The 25,779-nt window shown below is 41.2% G+C and overlaps 1 protein-coding gene across 1 annotated transcript in view; it reads left to right on the top strand.

Annotated features, from left to right (window-relative positions):
• Positions 1-6,193: 6,193 nt before the first annotated feature.
• Positions 6,194-25,779, top strand: part of LOC149933102 (uncharacterized) — a 49,852-nt gene continuing 30,266 nt past the window's right edge. Inside the window, exon 1 of the mRNA XM_090157044.1 lies at positions 6,194-6,208. The gene's annotated coding sequence lies outside the window, so the exon portion shown is untranslated. The remainder of the gene's footprint in view (positions 6,209-25,779) is intronic.

Raw genomic sequence — 25,779 nt, 5'->3', positions numbered from 1 at the left:
CCGAGGACAATGTCACCACCAACCAGAAGGCAACCAGCACCGGGGACAATTACACCACCAACCAGAGGGCAACAAGAGCCAGTGACAATGTCACCACCAACCAGAAGGCAACCAGCACCGGTGACAATGTCACCACCAACCAGAGGGCAACAAGCACCGGTGACAATGTCACCACCAACCAGAAGTCAACCAGCACCGGTGACAATGTCACCACCAACCAGAAGGCAACCAGCACCGAGGACAATGTCACCACCAACCAGAAGGCAACCAGCACCGGGGACAATTACACCACCAACCAGAAGGCAACCAACACTGGGGACAATGTCACCACCAACCAGAAGGCAACAAGTGCCGGTGACAATGTCACCACCAGTCAGAAGGCAACCAGCACCGGTGACAATGTCACCACCAACCAGAAGTCAACCAGCACCGGTGACAATGTCACCACCAACCAGAAGGCAACCAGCACCGAGGACAATGTCACCACCAACCAGAAGGCAACCAGCACCGGGGACAATTACACCACCAACCAGAGGGCAACAAGAGCCAGTGACAATGTCACCACCAACCAGAAGGCAACCAGCACCGGTGACAATGTCACCACCAACCAGAGGGCAACAAGCACCGGTGACAATGTCACCACCAACCAGAGGGCAACAAGCGCCGGTGACAATGTCACCACCAGCCAGAGGGCAACAAACGCCGGTGACAATGTCACCACCAACCAGAGGGCAACAAGCGCCGGTGACAATGTCACCACCAACCAGAAGGCAACCAGCACCGGTGACAATGTCACCACCAACCAGAAGTCAACCAGCACCGGTGACAATGTCACCACCAACCAGAAGGCAACCAGCACCGAGAACAATGTCACCACCAACCAGAAGGCAACCAGCACCGGGGACAATTACACCACCAACCAGAGGGCAACAAGAGCCAGTGACAATGTCACCACCAACCAGAGGGCAACAAGCACCGGTGACAATGTCACCACCAACCAGAAGGCAACCAGCACCGGGGACAATGTCACCACCAACCAGAGGGAAACAAACGCCGGGGACAATGTCACCACCAACCAGAGGGCAACAAACGCCGGTGACAATGTCACCACCAACCAGAGGGCAACAAGCACCGGTGACAATGTCACCACCAACCAGAAGGCAACCAGCACCGGGGACAATGTCACCACCAACCAGAGGGCAACAAACGCCGGTGACAATGTCACCACCAACCAGAGGGCAACAAACGCCGGTGACAATGTCACCACCAACCAGAGGGCAACAAACGCCGGTGACAATGTCACCACCAACCAGAGGGCAACAAGCGCCGGTGACAATGTCACCACCAACCAGAGGGCAACAAACGCCGGTGACAATGTCACCACCAACCAGAGGGCAACAAACGCCGGTGACAATGTCACCACCAACCAGAGGGCAACAAGCACCGGTGACAATGTCACCACCAACCAGAAGGCAACCAGCACCGGGGACAATGTCACCACCAACCAGAAGGCAACCAGCACCGAGAACAATGTCACCACCAACCAGAAGGCAACCAGCACCGGGGACAATTACACCACCAACCAGAGGGCAACAAGAGCCAGTGACAATGTCACCACCAACCAGAGGGCAACAAGCACCGGTGACAATGTCACCACCAACCAGAAGGCAACCAGCACCGGGGACAATGTCACCACCAACCAGAGGGAAACAAACGCCGGTGACAATGTCACCACCAACCAGAGGGCAACAAGCGCCGGTGACAATGTAACCACCAACCAGAGGGCAACAAACGCCGGTGACAATGTCACCACCAACCAGAGGGCAACAAACGCCGGTGACAATGTCACCACCAACCAGAGGGCAACAAGCACCGGTGACAATGTCACCACCAACCAGAAGGCAACCAGCACCGGGGACAATGTCACCACCAACCAGAAGGCAACCAGCACCGAGAACAATGTCACCACCAACCAGAAGGCAACCAGCACCGGGGACAATTACACCACCAACCAGAGGGCAACAAGAGCCAGTGACAATGTCACCACCAACCAGAGGGCAACAAGCACCGGTGACAATGTCACCACCAACCAGAAGGCAACCAGCACCGGGGACAATGTCACCACCAACCAGAGGGAAACAAACGCCGGGGACAATGTCACCACCAACCAGAGGGCAACAAACGCCGGTGACAATGTCACCACCAACCAGAGGGCAACAAGCACCGGTGACAATGTCACCACCAACCAGAAGGCAACCAGCACCGGGGACAATGTCACCACCAACCAGAGGGCAACAAACGCCGGTGACAATGTCACCACCAACCAGAGGGCAACAAACGCCGGTGACAATGTCACCACCAACCAGAGGGCAACAAACGCCGGTGACAATGTCACCACCAACCAGAGGGCAACAAGCGCCGGTGACAATGTCACCACCAACCAGAGGGCAACAAACGCCGGTGACAATGTCACCACCAACCAGAGGGCAACAAACGCCGGTGACAATGTCACCACCAACCAGAGGGCAACAAGCACCGGTGACAATGTCACCACCAACCAGAAGGCAACCAGCACCGGGGACAATGTCACCACCAACCAGAGGGCAACAAACGCCGGGGACAATGTCACCACCAACCAGAAGGCAACCAACACCGGGGACCATGTCACCACCAACCAGAAGGCAACCAGCACCGGGGACAATTACACGACCAACCAGAGGGCAACAAGAGCCAGTGACAATGTCACCACCAACCAGAGGGCAACAAGCGCCGGTGACAATGTCACCACCAACCAGAGGGCAACAACCGCCGGTGACAATGTCACCACCAACCAGAGGGCAACAAAAGCCAGTGACAATGTCACCACCAACCAGAGGGCAACAAGAGCCAGTGACAATGTCACCACCAACCAGAGGGCAACAAGCGCCGGTGAAGACATACGTACAACGGTAGAAATCAAGCTTCAATTTTCCAGTTTTATTATCCAACTAGCCGAGAACTTTTGTGGCACTCCACCCCTGTAAGGGGGGGAGTCATTGGCGCCTCGCTATCTCTGCCTATAGGCTAGTCGAACCACCACCAGTGACAAAGCGAAAGGCAATCCCAGCTTATCTCTGTCCCGTGCCGCCTTTGTCTTCACCCGGTTCGCCCTCCGCCTTTGGTACCCTTACTGACTAAGCAAAAACACAAAAAAGGCTATAGTTGAGCCACTAACGAAGCGAAATGCAGCAGCTTCTCTCTCCGTCCCGCGCTGGCCTTCTCTTCGCCGCCCCACCTTTGCCCCGGCTTTGGCTTCATGACAGACTAAGCAAACATTCCAGAAAGCTTGGACGTGCGACCAACGTACCAAGCGCTCCTTATAGCCGAGAAGCCCACCCCACGGGCGGGCCCTCAGCTAATTGTGTGTTTCGAGGCACTCCCCCCCCCCAGTAAGCCCCCTACCCCGCTTTCCCATGTGAGAATTACCATGGTACCCTTTTCCCCATAGTTGAACCACCCCAGTAAGGCACTCCTCCTCCTTTTCCCCATGCCAGAATTACCGGGGTACCCTTTTTATCTCGCAAAAATAACTTAAAAACTCGCCTTTATCTCTCTTCCAAACCCCCCAGTAAGGCACCCCACCCTTTTTCCCCATGCCAAATGATGCCAGAATTACCGGGGTACCCTTTACCCCCGAAAAATTACAAAAACCTCGCCTTTCTCTCTCGTCACAAACCCCCCGGTACCCCTGTAAACCCCCTGTACCAATGGCAGACGCCTCGCTATCTCTACCTATAGGCTGGTCGAACCACCACCAGTAACAAAGCGAAAGGCAGTCCCGGTTTCTCTCCGTCCTGTGCCGCCGGTGTCTTCGCCCGGTTCGCTTCCCCTTCTTTTGGTACCCTTACTGACTAAGCAAAAACACAAAAAGGCTATAGTTGAGCCACTAACAAAGCGAAAGGCAGCAGCTTTTTCTTCGCCGCCACGACTTTGGCTTCATGACAGACTAAGCAAACATTCATGAAAGCCTCCCTTGCGAAAATTATTTCACCATTCTATAAATAACATATTTAAGTTTAATTAAGGATAATTTCAATCACTTTGACCGTGTCAAATTTGAGTAATTTTAATTAGAGTAGATCATCGAAAATTATTCTGCTATAACCGCCATTATTTAAATTACTTAACTATTCGATAGAACACGTGTATAATTAGGGTTAATTTCCAATAACTTTGAAGTTTGAACGTGTCAAATTTGAGTAAATTGAACATAGTGGGGTAAGTTTTAGTAATTTATATTTGTTTCTGCTTTCGTCGTCACAAGTATCTTTTTTTCTATTTTCGCGGGGAAAATTCAAAATTAACGCTTTTTTATCCTATTTCATAGGCAACTATAGCGCCATCGGTTTTAGATTTCAATAAATTTTTGATTTTTCACTGTATTTGTACATCAGTGTGCATTTGTTGGTTATAATAAATAGCTAGCATAATATTAAGTTTATTAGAAAATTATTTCCGTTATTTTATTAGGGGCTGTTCACAAATTACGTAACGCAGAAAAACAACTTTTTAGACTCCCCCCCTCCCCCTCGTAACAAAAAGTAACAAATGGAAAGACCCCTCTTCTCAAATTACGTAACAAATATCGACCCCCCCCTTATATTATTATAGTACGTAACAACTAATGTGATGGTAATAAAGTACAATATTAAAGATCAGGTACTAAATTTTATTGTTTGTAATTTAAACTTGAAATGACAACTGTATTTTTATGCAACACTTTATACCCACCCATGGGTTTTAACCGTTTTATTGTGGTGTCTTATCGGGGAACGCTTTTCCGTAAGCAGATATGAGGGACGTAAATAGAGCGCTTTTGTCCATTTTTAACAATGAAAAATCAATCTAAACTGAGGAAAAAATTTAAAACTTTAAAATTCACGTGGTAGATCCAGACTAATCGTTCTCGCACTTTTGTCCATCCCGAGCGGGGGAAAATAGGCGAAACTGTAGATCAAGGTCATATGAAATTCTTTTAAACGTGAGTAAACCAATGAAATTGCTCATGTTTTTAATAATTACGACTGTTTCTGAAAGTTATGAAAATTTTATTCTACGATATTAAAAATAATATGTGTTACGTATCATTTTAGTGAACCCTCCCCCCCCCCCCGTAACAATTAGTAACGCTTGCACAAACCCCCTCTCCCCCCTACCGCGTTACGTAATTTGTGAACAGCCCCTTACTGTCGAAAACTAATTTAAATGTGTGGTTGTTTAGATACGTATTTTAGAATTTTCTTTTCACTTTTAGAATTCTGGCAGATTGACACTGGTCGTTGATCTTCCGAAAGTCAGGGCCTATTTTAAGGATTTTTCAGAACTGCCCTAAAACGATTATGTTACAATCGATACAGATCACTGAAGATACGAGCTAATTTCATTATTACCTATTACAGCTTCGATTTCGCTGTAGCGAGAAATACACTCTGGGTTGTCCGAGTTTTTTAGAACAATCACTTAATTTTCAAAACTCGATTTTTGAACTACCCAAATACGGCAGAACTACCCACTAAAATAGGCCTGCCAAAATTCCAATAGTCGACTCGGTACGGCCCCCACCATTTGCTAAAAAGTTAAATTTTAGCTTAAACTTCTCTATTGGCGAAACAAAACAAATATGGTTTAACCGTTTAATTAAGGTGCATACGCAAATAACGGATGAAATCAGAATTTTTCGCGCAAGCCAGTTAAGCCGGTTAAGCAATATGTGTTTGCTCGCCAATTTACACCGATAGAGGACAGTCGTTTATGCGTTTTGCTTCTGTGGGATATCCCTGAAATTAATTAATAAATTTTTAATGAAAAATTAAAGAAATAAAACAACGATATTCACGTGTGGGTTTATTAATTAAGCTAACAAAATTACAGAACATCCGGGAGATGGCGCTCATGTCAAATCAACGCGTGCTAATGCGCTTTCCAAATTATAGATAGCAGCAGTGAGCTCTTCAATTTTCTCTATTTTTTTAACCCAAATACTTAAAGCTGATTCCAATAGGTGGCGCGAGCGGGAAAAATATTTATAAAAAAATGAGTTTCAAAGTAAAGCGGCCTCATGACGGAATCGCGTATAGAGGCATTAATCTATTGGGAATTCGTTTCGTTGTGATTTTTTACACGATTTGATCTATGAAATTCAACGTGAATTTTTGTTCAAACAAGATAGGTAAGCAACTATGTGTGTATAAATTAGGTTATCATATTTAAAGAGACTTCCAAGTCATTACGGTTATCATATCGAGCGAGGCCATAGCTGTGGTGGTCACCATTACTGGGGAATATTTCTTTACCTATGGTAAAAACACATTGCGACGTTTGGTCATTATTCTTACATAGACTTTTTGCGCCATTTCTGGGGATAAATAGGCAGAACAGCGCCTGAGCATGAGCGAAAGTGTCACAACGATCGTTCTTGTTAAAAAAAAACCAGGGGACGTTACCTAACAAGTTACCTACCCGTAATGGTTTTCACCTTTTTTATAGTCGAAACATCAAGGGGCAGGTCGCTAATAAGTCTACGCCCGCCTTATTTACAAATTTGTCAGTCGATGCGGGTCAACCAAAATGAAAGAACCTGTTAGATAAGGGTCGGAATCATCTGTCATATAAGGGTCGGAATCATCTCTTATATAAGGGTCGGAATCAGCGCTTTCACAGGCAGTTGTTAAAATGATCGTCGCCCTTTCTGGCATAACGGTCGACTTTTTTTGCTTGGTGGGGAACCATGCAAGAGATATTTAAAGTCCATCAGGTCTGCTGTTGCCAGATATAGTTTCCGTACAGCCGGCTAGTTTTGTGTAATTTTACATGTTTGGCGGGAACGTGCCTTGGCATTTTCGGTGGGGATTTTCTTGAATTCATTTCGGGCGTTCGGTCGTCCAGCGTGGAACCTTTCAACTTACACGCTAAGACTAACCCTTATACACAATGGATTTTTTCCCTTTGAATGAGGCTATAAAACGACTTTATTTAGGGGGGGGGGGCGGAATTAGCCTAAGCCTAGACAAACGGCATTTAGACCGATTAAGAGACCTTATGATCTATGAAATAACTACTAGTATTTCGACTGGCGTCAGTCGTAGCGCCAGGATTTTAGTCTTTTACAAATGTTACAGGAGTTACATGGCCAAGATTGGGGCCCCACAAACAGTGCCTGATTAACTACCACCTGGGTTCATACGCTTGATATTTATTAGGGGAACCCTGAACTTGCTCTAGCCTGGTCTCGACCCCCCTTCCTTTTGGGAAATTCCGGGCCCCTAAGCTTAAGACTATTCATCCTATTGGTTAATCCGCTTACAAGTTAACTCTTTTGGGACCCCTTTAAATCGATTTTTGGGGCCCCCCAGCTAAAATTAAAATATGCTATAGCCCGCGTAGCCTACAAATGACTGGTCTTGTGTTATAAAATACTATCTATCCATGCTTTTCAGAATTTTAAGAAAATTTTCAAATCATAATTTTTCTTTAAAGGTACTATAAATTTTCATATTTATGGTGGATCACCTAATTTTTATTTATGCCACCAGATTTATCAAAAGCTACGGCGCTAGTTACGTTAAAACAAGTCGTAGCTCCTGTTAGCGGAAGATTTTTCGTTTGCAAAATTAGGGCCGAATTTCAGGTCATTCCTCTCCTTCCATCACGTGACTTCCGAAAAGACGCGATGACGTAGCTCCACCCCCAAAATTGAAACGATTCCGTGGCCCTTTAAGTTTTCCCTAAAATAGATTCATTGACTCTAAGAGAAATAGCGGTTGACGAAATTGTACTCGTTGCTTTAGATTGGAATACCAGCTTGATATACTCGCTGAATAGTTAAGACTTCAGTCTATAGGGTCGTGGAATGGAGGGTATCAAGTCATCAACGTCGTTTGAACTAGGGGTCTACGGGAGTGAAAATTATATCTTTTCTTTAGGCGGCACAATGAGTGCCGTTAATATAATTATTCAAGAAGGCCTTTGGTATTAAAAAGTTGAGCCACTCCGGAGGCCAAATCAGCGCGTCTATACGCGTCTATATATTTGGCCCGTTAAACCCGCTAGAAAGAAAAGACGTACCGCTATATAATCATCAGAAGTAAAAGCAAAAATATATATATATCCGCGTACGGCGGGGGTTGTCGCGCAATGCTCTTTTTATCCCGCCGTTGTACCAACGCCACCTTCCGCGGGCCACTCACTGGCAAGAGTGATTTACAGGCGTAGAGCTTGTATTTTTTTTCCATTCTCACGCGTCCCCCCTCATAGGCCGAGAAATGATGGATTACCTCGCATAAATTAATTTATCCTTCGCGCCTGAGAAAAGAAAGCCTTCGTCTTTTTTTCCCCTGATTTTTCTTTCTTTTTATTCTACCCCCCCGCCCCCTTTCTTGAACCCCCCCGGCTTCCTTTTTTTAACTATTAAAGTATCTCATAAATTTCTTCCTCGCTGGAGCGGTGGAGGATGATATTTTTTTAAGCGGGGACACCAAGCTGGGATCGCAGTTTTCTTCTTGGCAAGGTTATAAATAAGAGCTCGAGGTGATAGGCCGAAGCGGACGGCCTCGCGCCCGCCCGAACTCGCCGCACCAACGGCGGCGAGAAGGAAATTTTTTTCTCCGTCGCTTTTCCGATCTGTCTCTCGCACCCTGTTTTGGTACAAATTTTCTTCGTAAAAGTCTGTTTCGCCGCTTTTTCGGCAGTTTTAAAATGATGCCCAATTTGATTAGGGACGTAAGTTTTGACGATACGTTGCGTGTGTGTGTTTTTTTTTTGGCTGGAGAGGGGACGAAATGTCGTTTGGAATTAGAATTTCTTTTCCACGTATTTTGAAAGATGAAGTAACAACACGACGTAGTTATTCCGCCAGTCGTTAGTTTTCCGCGGGTTGGGATCAAGCGAGGGATAGTTTCGCTACGATGGCTTGATTTATATTCGAGGCAATGCGTTGATCCGCTTTGTTCCAGGCTGGTTTGTCACGGGGATTCCACTTTCATATTCTCTAGATTATCACTTTATATGTATTGGACAAACAGCTTCATTTATCCGCTTTTTTAACACATACAGAGTATGTACTCGCAAAATTAATCTCGCGTCTCGTCAATAAGTACCACCGGTTCGTTTACCCTTAGAGCTGGTAAAAGTCTGAAGCGTTATAATTGACGTCCAACAGGGGGAGCTATGTGTTCTGGGTATATCAAAATCACGTGACGAAATATTAAAACGCTTGTGAGGCCCTTTAAGCCTCAATAAAGTTTCGCATATATTTAAAGGGAATATAACCTCAGGTATTTGGTGTGGAACACCAACGTTTGTTTGGCGCCACTGTACAGAGAAATTTGAAAAATTGAAGGGGTCTTCCATAAAAATTGCTTTAATTTAATTTTTTCACAAACAGACATACTATACTTGTATAACGCGTATAGAACTGCTCGAATGTACTTAAATATTGAAGCCTATAAGATATCTATTATAAATTACAAGTGAAACCACAGACCACCTACCCCGAGAAGGACTCGAATCAACCTCGAAAAAAGGTGTCTTAAAGTGAAAATTCTTTAGTTTACGAAATAAAAATAAAAATTTCTTGCGTGAGCAGGTTTCTACAATATTTTTTTTATTATCACGCGTGCTCGTCTTTGTACCTTCAAACCTGCCTCTACTTGCCGTGAGATGGCACGCTCTTAAAAAAGCCACATCACATTCGATACACTAATTTAAATTTTTACCAGCGATGCATGTCCCTCTTGGGGTAGGTAGTCTGTGGTGACACTTGCATGGGTGGATCCAAATTGCTTTTTTCTGTAAATTTACTTTATTTTTGGTAAAACATGGTACATGAAGAAGTACAACTACAAATCTAATTCAACACCTCTAAAGCTAATTACGCCTATGCTTATATAATTTAATAAAACGTAATATTCTATAAACTATTCGTTGAGTATCCTTCTGTACCAAATTTGGTATAAACTAGACTACACTACACTGAAACCCGATAAGTGCGTTGAAAACGATTATCATGCAGCAGCGGCGTAGCCAAAATGGGGTTTTCCCGTAAATACACCATAATTTGACCCCCTTAACGAATTTCTGGCAGCGTTACTGCAGGGCCCCAGAGGTCCTATAATTCCTATAAAATCATATATTTTCAAAATGTTCTATAGGCCTAAAATTCTATATTTTTAGGAAAATCCTCAAAAATTCCTATAAAATCCTATAATTTTGATATTTTGCGAGGGGCAGATCACTTTGTTACCGGGTATCCTAATAATCATTATTAAATTTTTAATCATTATTTAATCATTTTTAATCTTTGTACAGCCAAAGCCACCGATTTAATTTTAATCTAATATAATCTAATCATGATTTAATCATACCAGGGTGTCCTAATAATCATTGAAGTGAGCTGCCCCTCGATATTTTGCCCATTTCAAATCCCGCCACTCACGTCGTCAGTTAAATTGCTATACTTTTGTTATTGTTAACGCGGTTAGCTACTAGTATATTTTTAGTGATAAAATCGTAAAATAGTTTCTATTTTTAAGTTAATTTCAAAGATTTTTTTCACTAAATATAGATTTTGTTTTTAAATGCATAAAGTTAGTAAATTAAATAGCATATAAAATCCTATAATTTTGGAAGAATAGTCCTATGAAGTTCTATATTTTTAGAAATATAATCCTATTTTTCCTATAAAAATTGAAGATTTTGAGTGGTGGCCCGGACCTTACTGTTACCCCGCGCGATGATTACGGATTTGGTAAACACCGTAAACTTTGACGTGACCACTATTTGGATAAGAAATATGGAATTAATCATTCTAGGAAACCCGGTACAAAGTAACGTATCCCGTGTACGGATAAAGTAAACAGAATTATTTCAGAGGCCACATTTTCTTGAAGTTCAGATCTATACTTTAATTAAAATCTTAATCCTTTTTCGGAAAAAAAATCCGGATTAAAACCGAAATCAACCGTCGGTCTTAAAACGAAACAACGTTCTTCGAGCTCGCTATTTCACTCCGAGAGAAAAAATTCTTTTATTTCGCGTCGAATTTTTTCTTCAAGGTGGTCTGAGTCGCGGGGCTTTAAGCAAGCGGCACTCCGCTGTCGGCGGTGGTGGCAAAACGTTAGAAAATCCTTTTAACAAGATAAAATTTCTTACTTTTTTTCTACCGGAATACTCGGAATATTTTTTCGGCGAGTCTCTCCGCAGACGAGAGCGAAAAGAATTTTCTTTTTGGAGAAGAGGAGAACGGTAACCGAATCTTATCCCGCGATTACCAGAAGGCGACGGAGAAGAAAGACCAAACACTTGATAAAAAAAGGGAAGCCTCTCGCTAAAGAAAGGGAAAGTAAGGTGGAAAAGTGAGCGAAACAAAAAATCCATTTCCTCGGGGATTATGTGTGGACGTTTTAAGTGCCTTGTTTGTAAGCCGCTTCTTCCATATGTAGAACAAAACGCCCCCTTTCTCTTATTTTTCACCAACGGCTGGAAACGCCGCTTTAAAATGGACGCCATTTACTCTTACCTTTTTTTTAACCTTACACCTTCTCAAAATGTCGTTTCAAACTTTTACCCCGAATTTGGCTCGAATTTCCGGTGGTTCCTGGATTGTTTATTCCGTCCTCGCTGTCCCCGCTTTGGTCCATTTACGTGTCATATCTCGGATTAAATTAAAACCAATGGCGTAGCCAACATTTTAGTCCTGGGGGGTGGGGGGGGGGGGGATTGACTAACAGAATGAATGGGTACGCTACTTAATTAAACGTTATTTTATAAACATATCACTAATTTTAAAACCTAATAACATATCTTTGGTTATAAAAAAAAGAGCTTGGCCTAACCTTTCAATTAAATCGTAATTATAATGGAATTAATCTCATACAAATTCATCGCATCCTTTAGTTTCAAAAAGCGTTTATCAATATTCTAATAATCATAAGGGTTACCCTCGATCCAACCTCAACGTAGGCCTATTTCCAAATATTAATAATTAAACCCTTCCATCCGTCGTTTGATTTAACTGGTAAATTAATTCGTTGATTTCGCCTTTACTTAAAGAAACGAAAAGAAAACTCACCCTCAAATAGAAAGGTTTTTAAAAAATTTACGAAACACTCCATTTTGTTCATTCGTAAGATCAATTAAAAAATTATATAAATTTTGAATTAAAAAATCCCAAAATTAATTAACTAAATAATTAATTTAGCTAATTACGTCTTGACAATGTTAACCTTCTAACGCGGACAAATATTTAAACTGACGACTTTATTTCATTCGATGAAATTGGATACAAAACAAAATACGTCGAATATTTTTTGGGGGTATAACGATAAAAAAATGTGGTCGCCCTGGGAAAAGAAAACGAGGGGGGGGGGGTTCGCGAAAGAGAGGGAAGGAAACAAGTATCAAAAAGATTGGATGTTGATAACTTTGTAAACAGTTTAGCGTTCGCTCTTTTGCCATTGAGACGAGCCTTTTTCGCCGCCGCCGAGACTCATGGCTCGCGCGCGTAAAAAAGGGAACAGAGAGAGACGGAGAAGAGAATCCGGTAGTAGGGAAGAAGAAAAAAAGAGGTTCTTTGGCCTTGAGTACGATGCTAGAGTTTGGGTCGAATCCTTAGTGGAGTGTAACTTCCAACTTTCGCGAAAGCCGACTTTAACCGTCCCTTCGCTTTGAGCTCGAATGTCAGGTGAAGGTTCGGATTCTCGTCTCGCGGGGGAAAAAAATCATCCACTCAACAGGTCTGGGGAAAGAAAAACAGGAAAAAGACGGTGCCGAGACGCGCGTAGTGAACGGAGCGAGATAAAAAAAAGGCGAGTGGGGAACCTATTGGGCAGAGAGCAGGACGGAAGCGACGGAGTACTCCAGCATTTTCCTCTTTTAAGGCCATTCAAGATTTTTTCGATATTAATTATGCCTTTGACGAAAAAATTATCTTCTACCTCTACCCCTCTCTCTTTCTCTACCTTTCGTAAACTTAACTATTCGCCTTTTGGTTTACGTTTTTTGAATGATACGCGAGCAATGTTTGGAAATCAGTCGGTTTGACTTACTTTTTTTTGACAAATTTTGTAATTAATGTTTTATCCACTGTTTCGTAATACTTGCCAATTTTCGTATTTATATATTGACTCCGCCTTTTCAATTAGAAAACTTCATCCCCTTTCAATATTATCCCTACAGTATCGAAAAGAAACGCTTTACTTAACCAATTTTAATCAAATGTTATAAGTATAATGTAATTTTATCGCGCGATTCTGGAAACATTATATATATTTTTATTCTATTTATTTTGGATGGAAAAACGGCGCGCGCCTGGTAGTCCTCTTGTCTCTAAACATCGGTGCACGACCCTTTGAACACTTCTACAGGCGCGTGCTCTACTTTTGACCTATCGAATCCAAATATCTTCGAAATGCCCATTTGATACCTATTATTATTACAAACGCAAAATAACCGATACCTATTTAAAATAAAAGTGTACAATAATAGCGTTAAATAGGGAACCAAAATAAACCGCGTTGGGAAAAAAATCCGTTGAACATTTGAAAGCGAACCGTCCGTTTCACGCGCTCAGGTAAATTCGGTCTTTCTGTCGGGCTGGCTCGGCGAAGGGCCGCAGCCGCTGATTATCGCTTCAGTCGGAGTCGGCCGCGCGCGCGTTCCATCTCGGATTTTTCCTTCTGGTTCTCCAACATTGTTTTTCTCCCTCATCAGGACTCTGAGCCGCAGAGAGAGAGAGAGACTCCGCCATTTTGAAAAATTTGGGAAATAAAGGCTTAAAAACCGAAAAAGAGAGGAGAGAGAGAGAAAGAGGGTGGCGATGCGAAGCGAAAGAGGAGAGAGAGAGAGAGACGCGTAATTCTGGCTGCTGGCCTCTATATTTTCTGTATGAGAGAAACTGAGAGAGAAAGGAGTAAAATTGTGGGAGGAGAGAGGCCCGCGAAGGGTGAGGATAGATGTGTCGCGAAGATGGAGAGCGGGCGGAGGGGGACCGGGAGAACGCGCGCGGGAAAAGGGGGGTCCGGCGCGAGGCGGGGGGCGCAAGAGCGCGAGCGAACGGGGTAGCGAAGGGGTCCAGAATGCTCTAAAGAAGTAGAGTTTTGTATAGGGAGGTTTAGAGTTGGCACCCCCTCAAAAGCTGCGAGAGAGGTTTTTACCCATTTCTCCATCTCCATAGACTTAATTATTTCGTTTCAACGATGCGATCGATACGCTGCAGTAATGTGACGTCACGCATTCGGCAAATTCTTTATACGCTGTTGCCATGGTGGCACGCGCTCGCCGTTGTCTTCCCACTTATATATATATATATATTCCTATAACGCGCGTATACATACGCGCGTTCTGCATCGGCCGTGACTCATTACTACATTAGGTTAATACTATTGGCGTTTTTCTCGGCTCTCCGAACAATTACATCCGCCTCCCCGCGCGTATATAGACCGGTACCCTGCCTCGAAAGCCCCCTCACCTGACGCTTGAAACAAAGGCGCGGGAAGGGGTACGATCCCCGCCCACCGTACCTTTTGATTCCCCGTATATTCTGGCGGGCTGTTAGTTAGGCCTCGACTCTAATCTAAGCCCCCTACGACGGCCCTTTCCCCCTTTCTACATTTTTCGTCTTCTTTTTTAGTTTATTTCGGGGCCTAACGGGCTGCTGCGGAGTTATAATTCCTTAGCAGCGGCAAAAGAGAAGCTCGGATTTTAGGGGAGAGGGGGTAGTTATAAAGAGAAGAAGTAGAGGGCGCCTCTATCGGTTTTCCTCCAGCAGCGGTGGCAGTCAGCATCCCGAGAGCCACTATAGGCATTCGCGCGTTAAAATGTCCAAAGGCGCTGGCCCCAGAGAGAGAAATGCAAATGTAACTAGCGGCGGCCATCTTTTTTTTCTTTCTCTCATCCGAGTCTTCTCTCTCCTCCCCGCGCCCCAACCACCGCTAGTTGTCTATATATAAAATCCATCCCCCCTTGAACGGGTGGGCGCTTGCCCCCGCTCTATCTCTATCCCCCCCGGCCGCCTCCGGACCCCAGCACCGTTCTTTCTTTCTCTCTTTCGATGCAGAAACTCGGTTTATATAGAAAATTATGCATATATTTATAAGAGCGGGTGGGAGGTGTCGATATGTATAGAGCCGCCGTGAGGGGGGCCGAGTATTTAAATACGAAGGGGGGGGGGGGGCTGAACCAGGACGTGGTGGGGGGGAGGCATTCGACGGACGGACGGGGGGATGGAAAATGAGAAAGAAAAGGGATGAAATGAACAAAAGGGTTAGCTAGGGTTGTCTCTCTCAGTGCATCGTCTACGTGTATCTATATATATATATATATATATATGAAGGCGAGAAAGTAAAGGAATGAGGCTCCGCGCTTCGTGGCTGGCTGGCTTCGGGATGGTCGTCGAATCAGCCCCGCTTGTAACCCAGGCCCACCCTCTCTCTTCGATAATAGCAAAGAGAAAACGGCACGCACGCGGACGCCATTTTTGATAAGACTAAAAATTGGGTTCTCTCTCTCTCTCCAATTGATTAGCGCACCTCGCGCTTGTTAAGGAATTTTTAAAAGGCGGAATAAGGTTTTACGCTAAGCAAAGGCTTAAGGTTCTATCTCTTCGTGTCTCTCCGTATTCTTTCGGCGTCGTTTCTTTATCGTGGTTTGCGCGAGTATTTGTTACGGAATCGTCGCGACATCGTCGATATCGACAACATTTCCTTCCCCTCCTCGTCGCGGTTTTCTTAAGATTAGGAGCTACCTTTTATAGACGTATAGGAGTTGTCGTATACGGCCGGGACGCCGCCTTGGCCAAAGTTGGGATTATATTGTCCCGTACGGCGTGGGGGCCTCCTCCCCTCCTCTTCTATTCCCTCCTCGCGAAAAGTTTGCTTCTCTTGGCGTAGTTTCGCGGGTGAACTAGCTGGCTGCGACGGGGACGAACACTCGCTCTCCTCTTTGGATCAAGTTTTATCCCGTTTTCGCCATCTCCCGCTCCTTCCTCTCTCTCTCTCTCTCTTCTCCGAAAACTTTTATTCTCCGAGGAAACAGTTTGATTTCTTATCAACAAATTTTGTTTCTTCCATTGTCCCGATAGATTTGTTTGTCTTTTTTATAACCCGAATATTGCTGAAAACGGCGGAGAAATTGCGCTGATAAATAGGTTAAGAAAACGGTTTAGCAAATTGACCTCAAACTGGTTTAAATATTAGATTTAATAACGGAAATATTTCATTTTAATACTCTATTGCGGTATTATTCATTTAAGCTCTTACCGATAAATTAACAAAATATATTTTGGTCATTATTTTGGAGGAGGGAGTTTTAAATTAATAAAGGTCAATGAAGGTCACGCTCCTGGTAACTTTTTTGGATATAATTCTTTGTAAATTATATGTAATTTATTCATATTTATTTTATTAATAATTATTTATTTTATTTAAAAAAAATTGTCAAAATTGAGTTCTTCTAATGTTTCAAGCCTTGATCGCTTTAGCCTGTGTATAATTCCTTCGAAATTGGTACGAGGGGGGATTTAAACCAGGGTATGGGGTTAAAAATGTTCGTTTTATTCTTGTATTTTGTAGCTCATATAATTCGGTATACGTGTCAACCCTTACGAAACGCGTTATAAATAAAATCGCGGCAAATTCCACGTTCAGTTTTCTGAAAAACAATAATACATGACTTATTACGGCAGATCTCGGAGGGTGGTCCTCCTCTAGATAGACTTATTACTCTAGATATATATTTCTCTTAAATATTCGTATTAATTCCGAGCCCTTCCCGTAATTAGAAATAATATTCGCGGGCTGTCACGTGATTGAATTTGTTAATTCTCGGAAGCACGCGCGTGCCTTCTCCTTCGCATTGCCGCTCACACGGAGAGGTTCAGAAAGGGCTCCTTGTTTGAATTGAGAATGTAGACGTATTCATCGCGACGGTGCGCCGTTATCGACGAGCGCCATATGGCCCGGCTCCTTTTTTAAATATAATTCTCTAATACGTGCCGCTTGATTTTTCTTTATACGAGGTTTGCCGTTTTTCCCGGCAGGCTTCGGTTGCGAGGGAGGATACATAATCATCTAAATATAAACCCGCTGAGAAAGTCGCCCTTATATCTCTACTCTATAAGATATACCGTATATTTATATTTATGTAGTTTATGCCTCCCCCTGCCTCTGCTTTTTTTTTTCGCTCCGACACCCGCCCCGAGCCCCCAATGGAGTACAAACGGTTTACGCGCTCACCCTCGGTTGCTCGAGAATGTCGCCGAAGCGTATGCCTTTTGATCATTCGTTGCTGTAGCTGTGTCTCGGGGTTATATTGAAACGAAAGATTTTAGCCGCGAATATGGGAGTTTTATTCAAATGTTACTTAAAGGTTTGTTAGACCAGGCTGACATCTCTGCTGAAATATCTCTCGAATCTGTTTTATTTTATTTTCTAAGCGTAAGTTGGTGAATGATAAAATATTGTATTTTCAATCACAATTCGAAACACAGTTTTCATCGAAATATTATTTAATAATATTTTATTATTTATAATAATGAATTAAATTAGAAATTCGCGTAAATTTATGTTCCTAACTTGGTTTTAAATTTATTGGGGGAATTTTGAACTTTATTGGTGACTTTTAAAACGACCAAAAAGACTCAAGCTCGAAACCAAAGGGTTACGTTTTTATTATCCGCTGTAGCTTGGTATTAAAGCTACTCTAATACGGTAACAGAAAGTTACGGGGTAAATTTAGACAAGATTGTGGCCGTGGCTCCAAGAGAAAGTTAAGGGTTAAATTTAGACAAGATGGTGGCCGTGGCTCCAAGAGAAAGTTAAGGGATAAATTTAGACAAGATGGCGGCCGTGGCCCCAAGAGAAAGTTACGGGATAAATTTAGACAAGATAGCGGCCGTGGCTCCAAGAGAAAATTACGGGATAAATTTAGACAAGATGGCGGCCGTGGGAAAAAAGGGCGACACTAACCCCCCACTACGGCAATTACAACGTCCGAGTAGAAATTACGTCAAGTAGAACGCGCCTTTATGAAATGCGCGCGTGTAATTTGCGAAGACAACGATAATTTTACAGCCCTTTGTGAGTCTTGTTTCTTCGGGGCCGCGACGGCGTCGGTTATGTTTGGCCGTTATATTTATATATTTGGCGTGGAAATATGGCTTCTCTCCCCAAGTTTACATTAGGCGGAAGCGGTATTTATAGTTCATTCAATGAAATCTCCAAAAACGACCGAATTCCCTCCACCAGGGTGCGGGATAAAATTGGCACCCAGGCTTCTCCTTCTCTACTTTGTATATATATAGATGCGTGCCTCTATTCTGGATTGCTGTCGTTTTATTTTTGGGAGTAATTATCTCGTATAAACGTAGCCCGTTGAAAGTAAGGAGCGGTATTTTTAATAAAAGCATTTTTAATTGAATATACAGAGTAGGATTACATCCGGAGTAACCTTATATTTTAAAAGGTTTCCTCCCCCTCCTTACCCTCCCATTTATTATCGTAACCGCCACCCCCCCCCCCGCCCCTTAAATAAATGACAAAAATTCAACTATCTAAATACATTACACTTTTTTTGACTTGCCGTTTATATGGCTACAAAACTATACAGGGTGTTTCACAAGGTTATGCAAAAATTTTAAGGAGTTGTAGGGGGTGAGTTGAGAAGTAAGCCTGTTTTTCCCCATTTTCTTACGATGAGTTAAAAGAGAGCTTCAAAGTGTGGCCTACTATCCCCTGGAAGTAGGCTGCGACAAGCGCCAAACCAAACAGCGGGGACTTTAAATACGGTTTAAGTTTACTTTTTTTACGCTGGTTACCTCGATTTGTTTACAAAGTCCTTTTTTACCTATCACGCGAACCCAAACCTTAATGTTCGCATTTCCCTGCTGCTTGGTATTGTTTTTGTTGCAGCCTACTTCCAGGGGCTACTTTGAAGCTCTCTGGTGCTCTTTTATAGAGGTCGGTAACGGTTAATCATTATCCATGTTTAAATTGATTTTTTTCAGGGAAAAATGTAAACAAAGAAATTTACCGGTTAATATTTCGGAAAATGATTAAAAATTATGTATTATTCGTAAAATTTTAGCTTTTTATCGAAAAAAAGTCGTTTTTCCGATTAATTTTACAAATTTATCAATAAAATAATCGTATAATACAGAAATATAAATTACTTGATCAAAACGTTTTACGAATAATTTTGAGAGCTTTATCTATTGAATAAAAGTTAACCATCCCCGACCTCTACTCTTTTAACTCATCGTAGGAAAATGGGAAAAAACCCGGCATACTTCTCAACTCACACCCTACAACTCCTCAAAATTTTGGCATAACCTTTTGAAACACCCTGTATAGATTCGACTACTTGGTGTATATACCCATATTAGATTTCTTAATATCATATATTATAACAATAACGTTAGATACGCCTTCATAGAATCAAAAGTATATATTATATTTCATGAAAATAAGTATCTATTTCCTAATGATGGAATTATTTTGGCTTAAAGGGAGTATTAACTTTCATGGTTATGATAAATCAACGAACTTCGCATTTCGGCCACCAGGTTTAACAGCGGATAGGGGTTTTGGGCGCTAGTCACGTTAAAGCCCCATTTTCATGCTCGCTGGTAGCGGATAAAAATCGTCAAAATTCGCTTCCGCCACTCGCAAGCGTGAAAATAAAGCTAAAATATCTGTTTGAAACAGATCGAAGCGGAAAGTGAAAAAGCGTATAGCTGAAGCGGATTTTGACGATTTTTACCCGCTACCAGCGAGCATGAAAATGGGGCTTAACGCGTGGTAGTGGATGATTTTTCGATTTAGTTCATACTCCGCCTGCGGCCCCGGTTCGAACCCTTCTCTCAAGTTTTTATTCGTAACCGTATAGGAATCTTCAGTTACAACGGCCCTCTTGGGATCCGTCATTAGCCGTTTCAGTTTACATAGAGCCACGTAGCGGACAACGCGAGAAACTCATACAATGCTGGATTCTCGTCTGCTGAGCGGACGCTTGGCGTTTTACAATTGCAAATTTTCTGCTTAACTGAAAAAGCTAATTATTGTTTTGCCGGCGCCCCTTAAGGTTACTTTTCATCATGGCAATTATGAGACATATTTCATTGGTGTATCGTATCCTTCGTGGATACTTCTCTCGAAAGAGGTGCGTTATATACTTCGGATAGAATTTAGATTTAAAAAAACTTTGGATGAAATTTGAGCCTCTCGCGTGCTATGGGGAAATAATTCGATTTTTTAAATTATTCGATTTTAATCCTGTAACATATTTCAATCTGTAGACGTTTCGGAAGAAATCAAATTAAAATTATTTTAACTTTTTTAGTAAAAGTTTGTGTATATCTATGATTTGAAAATCAATTAAAATCGAATAAAATCTTTTTTCTTCAAAAAATGGAAATTCAACCATCCTTAGAAATATTTGCGTGGAAAGACATTAAAATTTTCGGAGTAATTTGAATGCAACAGTATAAACAGACTTCTCTTATTAAGTCTTATAAACATAAAAAGTATATTTAAGATATTTGAGATTTGTATAAATAATTTACATACCAGATGGAGCTATTAAATAAATTGTACGTTAACTATTAAATTAACGCCATTCAGAAAAGATATCGCACTTCTTTAATGGCTTTCTACGGATTTATTTCAAATATAAATATGTTGTTAAACCTGTTCAAAGCACCGAAAATGTCCATTACCAATTTTCTGTAGCGTTTATGGTTTGTCCAGTATCAGTGGTCAAAGTTTCACAAAACTATGTTAGTATCTAGTCTTTTTATTAAAAAAATAACGTTATATTGGTTCGCGTTGTAGTCTCGTGCTTCGCGTTTTCAGAGGTCCGATTCTACAACTCTCCTTATACATAAGGATTCCTTACGTAAGGAGAAATCCTTATATCACTCTTAAGGTTGATTGATATATTATTAACTTGGTCATATTTAAAATACAAACTACGTTACTTATTTTTTATTCATTTTAACTTATTATTCCTAGAATTTTCGTACGTGGAATTATTTGTCAATATTTTCCATAAGATATCGTTTAATAAAGAAAATAAAAAAAGTAGGAAATATTAAAAAAAATCGGAATATGTTTGATAAATGGACACCGTTTCGGAAACCCACTGATTTTCCTTTATAACACATTTTCCGATTTATCTATTATTTCTTACTTATTAAGTGGGATGTCCTTTGTTTTAGCATTCGAAATACAAATAATCTTTTTCCAGGTAAAATCTATCGCGTGGTTTTCGCAAAACAAAAATCAATATGGACAAAAACATTCCACATACCAATGGTTAAAATCGATTAAGTTAAGAATTACTTGGTTTGGCCAAAATATAATCTTCAATATTCTAATGGTGAAACCAATTATGTGGGATACACATTATTTTACCAAACAAAACAAACATCATCCATGTTGTGAAAACAATTTGAAAAGTGGGATTTGATTTTTTGGCCGAAACAGCCACACGGTAAAGCAGATATACTTTGCCTTTGCCGAGTTTGCAGATACTAGGTATTGATGTGGTTTATCAAGAAATGTACCGTATAAGTAACGTAGAAATAGTTTTTAGAGTTGAAACCAGATGGTATTTATTTATAGTTAGGTAGTTATGCTCCTCCCCTTAAACTTCAATCAAATGCGCCCGGGTATCATAGGTCGGAAAAACTTTTGGTCTTCAGTCTCCGGTCCTCCAGTTTGCACTGGAAAGTTGGGCCTCCAGTCTCCGGTCCTCCAGTCGGAACTGGAAGGTTGGACCTCCAGTCGGCACTGGAAGTTTGGGCCTCCAGTCTCCGGTCCTCCAGTCGGCACTGGAATGTTGGGCCTCCAGTCGACACTGGAAGGTTGAGCCTCAAGTCTCTGGTCCTCTAGTCAGCACTGGAAGGTTGGGCCTCCAGTTTCCAATGGAATGTTGGGCCTCCAGTCGACACTGGAAGGTTGAGCCTCAAGTCTCCGGTCCTCTAGTCAGCACTGGAAGGTTGGGCCTCCAGTTTCCAATGGAATGTTGGGCCTCCAGTCTCCAGGGCTTCCAGTATCCGTAGAAATCGCACGTTTCCGGTCTCGGAGACTGGAGGCCGGGTATATCATTGGTTCCCTGAAATGAACGTTTATTGAAACACACGCGGGTGACGTTTTCCCTTCCCCTCTAGTGCCCGGTGACCATGGTGCCCGCGGATCGCGTCGACCTACTCATTTCACTTAAGACTTCTACAAATTAACCGATTTCATAATTACGTTTTTGCACGCGACTATAGGTATAGAAGGCTTATTAACCTGCTTTTATACCCTAACATGGCGGCGTATTTTAACACGCAAAACGCAAATGAATTTTAAGATCCACCTAAAACCGCATTTATTATATTTATTTTATTTATTATAACGTTATTATCCTAATTAAAAAAAATCATAATGTTGTTTACTAGTTGTACCCGAGGGACGGCCGACTTTCCGAATCCCAGGAAATTTTTTCAGCGTACTCTTCCACTTAAATTAAGAATTGGAAATCCCTTTGTTTCGGATTTGGACGTTAGCGAGTTGTCTGATGTGGGGGGTGACTTAAAAGCTGTTTTCGCTAAATCGTTGTTTTGAACTTTAATTAAGCGAAGTCGCGTGAAAGATAATCTGAATTATTTTTAACCTTTCTCCGAGCCAGTATTTACCCGCTCGTTTTAAAAGGTGGCCGACATGTTTTTCCCGATTCCAGTTGTATTTTGAAGGAAGTCACTCTCTCTTAGGGGCGGGGTGGTTGAACGGGGCGCAGATTTCACCCCCTCTCTCGCTCTCTCTATGAAGAATCTATTTTTAATGATTACTTTTCATTATCGTTTCGTCCAGAATCGAATTACTCGCCCCCCCCCCCCCCCTCGCAGTTCGTCGGAAATTTTTAATGAAGGCTCTCTGCAAGCGCATTAGCTCTGGTCCCGGCCACTATTGAATGTCCCTCTAGCTCGGGTTACCCAGCGAGTTCGCTTTCGGGCCCGCGTAGGAAGACCGCGAAAAGAGAGCCAGGAAGCCCTCTATCCGGGGGTTTATCCCGCTCCAGAAAAGAGCGTACGGTACCGTTCAAAATACTTGTCACCGTTAAGAGCCAAAGAACGCTTGGTCCGAGTTGATTTCCCTTTTTCGTCATATTCGCTACGATAATCACATATTGAAGTACGAAAAAAAGTGTCTGTAGCAATGCCAATTCAGAACACAAATTTTGCAAGTAATTAAATTTAACGAAGAGTTATTATATAACCGACTCACGCGCATTATTAACCAATTTGTCAACATGAAAGAATAAAATGTTTAAAAATCAATAAAATAAAAAGCAGAATGAAAAATACGCTATAAAACAAATCGATTTTTAAAAAATAATAAAGAAACTTGTCTGTACCAAAGTAGAAGTACCCTCATTACATTGATAACACTCGCTATTATTGGCATTAAAAGTAACATAATAAATAAAAGTATTACGTACATGAAGTCTGAAACTACAGCTCGCATTGTCAATGGTTGACCTGATATTTCTCAAGTAATGATGTAATGTTTTCATTTTAAAATAAAATGGAATGAAAACTAAGTATGAATTTAAAACTCGGGAGTTTCCGAGGTGCATTTAATTAAAGTCATTAAAAATCGTCTTGGGTATTAGCCTAGCTGATTATTTAATTAGTGATTTATTTATAATTTCCAAAAATCTAGTTAAGCCCGATTTAGGGTCTCGTAGTTCGTTGTTCTTCCAAAAAGAAAGCTTAATCAACTCTATTCCACTCGCAATAAGAATGAAAAGGGAATTTGCCTTTGGCTAAGGAAGATTAGGTTGCGATTAAATCGGAAACTTTTCGGATTGCGATTTCATTGGCCAAGCGTACAAGGCTGTAATTTGGCTGTAACATTTGACCATGCTGTGAAATAACAGAAACTGAGGAATTCCTTTAAAGCCGTAGTCTCAGATTTTTTCTATGTAATATTATTTATTTTTGTCATAGCTATACGTATGACACTAGTGTAAATCGATGGTGTAAATATTTCTTTATTATATCTACTTCTGCTAATGTAAATTACACCTGCCCACTTGAGGTGAAATCTACAAGTCTTAGCGAAATTTAACTCTTTCAAAATTAAATCTAACGCTTACATTGGCTAAAAAATAAATTTTCGTACTCATTGTTATTATGGGGTCGTTGCACGTGACTTCGACCTGACTAATATTGAATTTAGTGATATTGCAATTCAATTCAATTTCCATTTATTTGAGTTTTAAATAGATATTACGAATATAGTATCCCAAGAAACTGAAATTCCTTTGGTTTCGAACTCTTATTTAATTTATTTGCAAAGTTATATAGTTTTTAAGATTTTAGCCCTGGTAATTTTAAACTTGAAATTTTTAAATTTATCAAATATGTTTGAGCCTTTGAGGTTAATAGAACCCCAACTATGAAAATTCAAGAAGTAGACCTAAAATGGTGCATTATCTCTCATGTAATTACAAGACGTAATAATTGGACATTGGGTGGAATAAGAAGCGGTTCAATCTCTCATTTGAAAGTATATTTAAACAATAAAGTTTGAAACTAATTTTTTTCCGACCACAAGTCTATTATGATTACATATAAAAATAACCATATATATAATATATTTGTTATTTTCATTGATGGAATTAATTATTTTGAAATAAATAATTGTTTGTCAAAGATATTAAGTTTACGAATTTTTGAACATGGTGTTCAACTCGGAAATTGAATTCCATCTGGACCGTAAAAATATTTAGTTATACAAGATACATTTGGGTTTCAGATTCGGATTTAACACCAATTTTAGGTTAAAGATGGGAATTTTCATCGGCTTAGTTCTATTAGTCCATAAACTATATGAAGATAGCCGAATTGAAAAATTTAAAACCCAAAAATTTGAAATCTCAGTTTGTTAGATTATCATATTCCCCCATTGCGTTGAAAAATATTAATTTTTATCGAATGGGATTGTACAATGAGTACAATGAGTATATGGTTGTTACAAATCGGATTTTTATTGATTTTAAATTTTTAATTTACGTTTTGGATTTCAAACATATTACACCTCTTTTTCTTGATAATTTGATTATAATTTTTTTGAGCGGTAACTAAAATCCAAATTATTCTAAAATTAAATTTAATTACTAGCAATGATTTTTAGATAAATTGATTAAATTACGGTTTAAATCGATTTAATTTAAATCGGACAATTCTGAATGAGTATATATCACCTACGAGTGGAAATGAGTCTGTTGTTTAGGAACTGAGGGGGGACGGTAGGAAATATGTGGATAAAGTCAGAAATGACTTGCCCGGCTGGCTAAGTTAAAACTACGTATAACAAAGATGATTTTAGGGAAATTAAATTTGACGTTGTTGTCGCTATAATTAGTCCTAATGTAACTCTGTTATTACGGTTTATTTATTTTATTAGAAAATCTTAAAATATTATATTTTATTAATTTAACAATTATCTGACTGTTAACATTTTTAGCCAGAAAACCGCTAAAATTTGCGATCGCCCTTATAACAAACTTAATTAGAAATAAGATACGAAATGTACTCGGCCGATCGTCTCTAGCGAGAATTTGAGCCGTATAAAAATGTATTTGGAAAAGTAGTTAATAAAAAGGCAGATCGAATCGACGGCATTGATTGGCATTTTCGAGGAATTTCGGGTTCTAAACGGGCGACGGGCACTATTTAGAGGCAACTTCCTCCCCGCG

This window comes from Leiobunum rupestre, chromosome 8, assembly GCF_980474605.1.
Source record: "Leiobunum rupestre chromosome 8, qqLeiRupe1.1.hap1, whole genome shotgun sequence".
NCBI classification, from domain to species: domain Eukaryota; kingdom Metazoa; phylum Arthropoda; class Arachnida; order Opiliones; family Sclerosomatidae; genus Leiobunum; species Leiobunum rupestre.
Note: the sequence above shows the minus strand (reverse complement) of the source record. Positions and strands in the feature narration are given on the sequence as shown.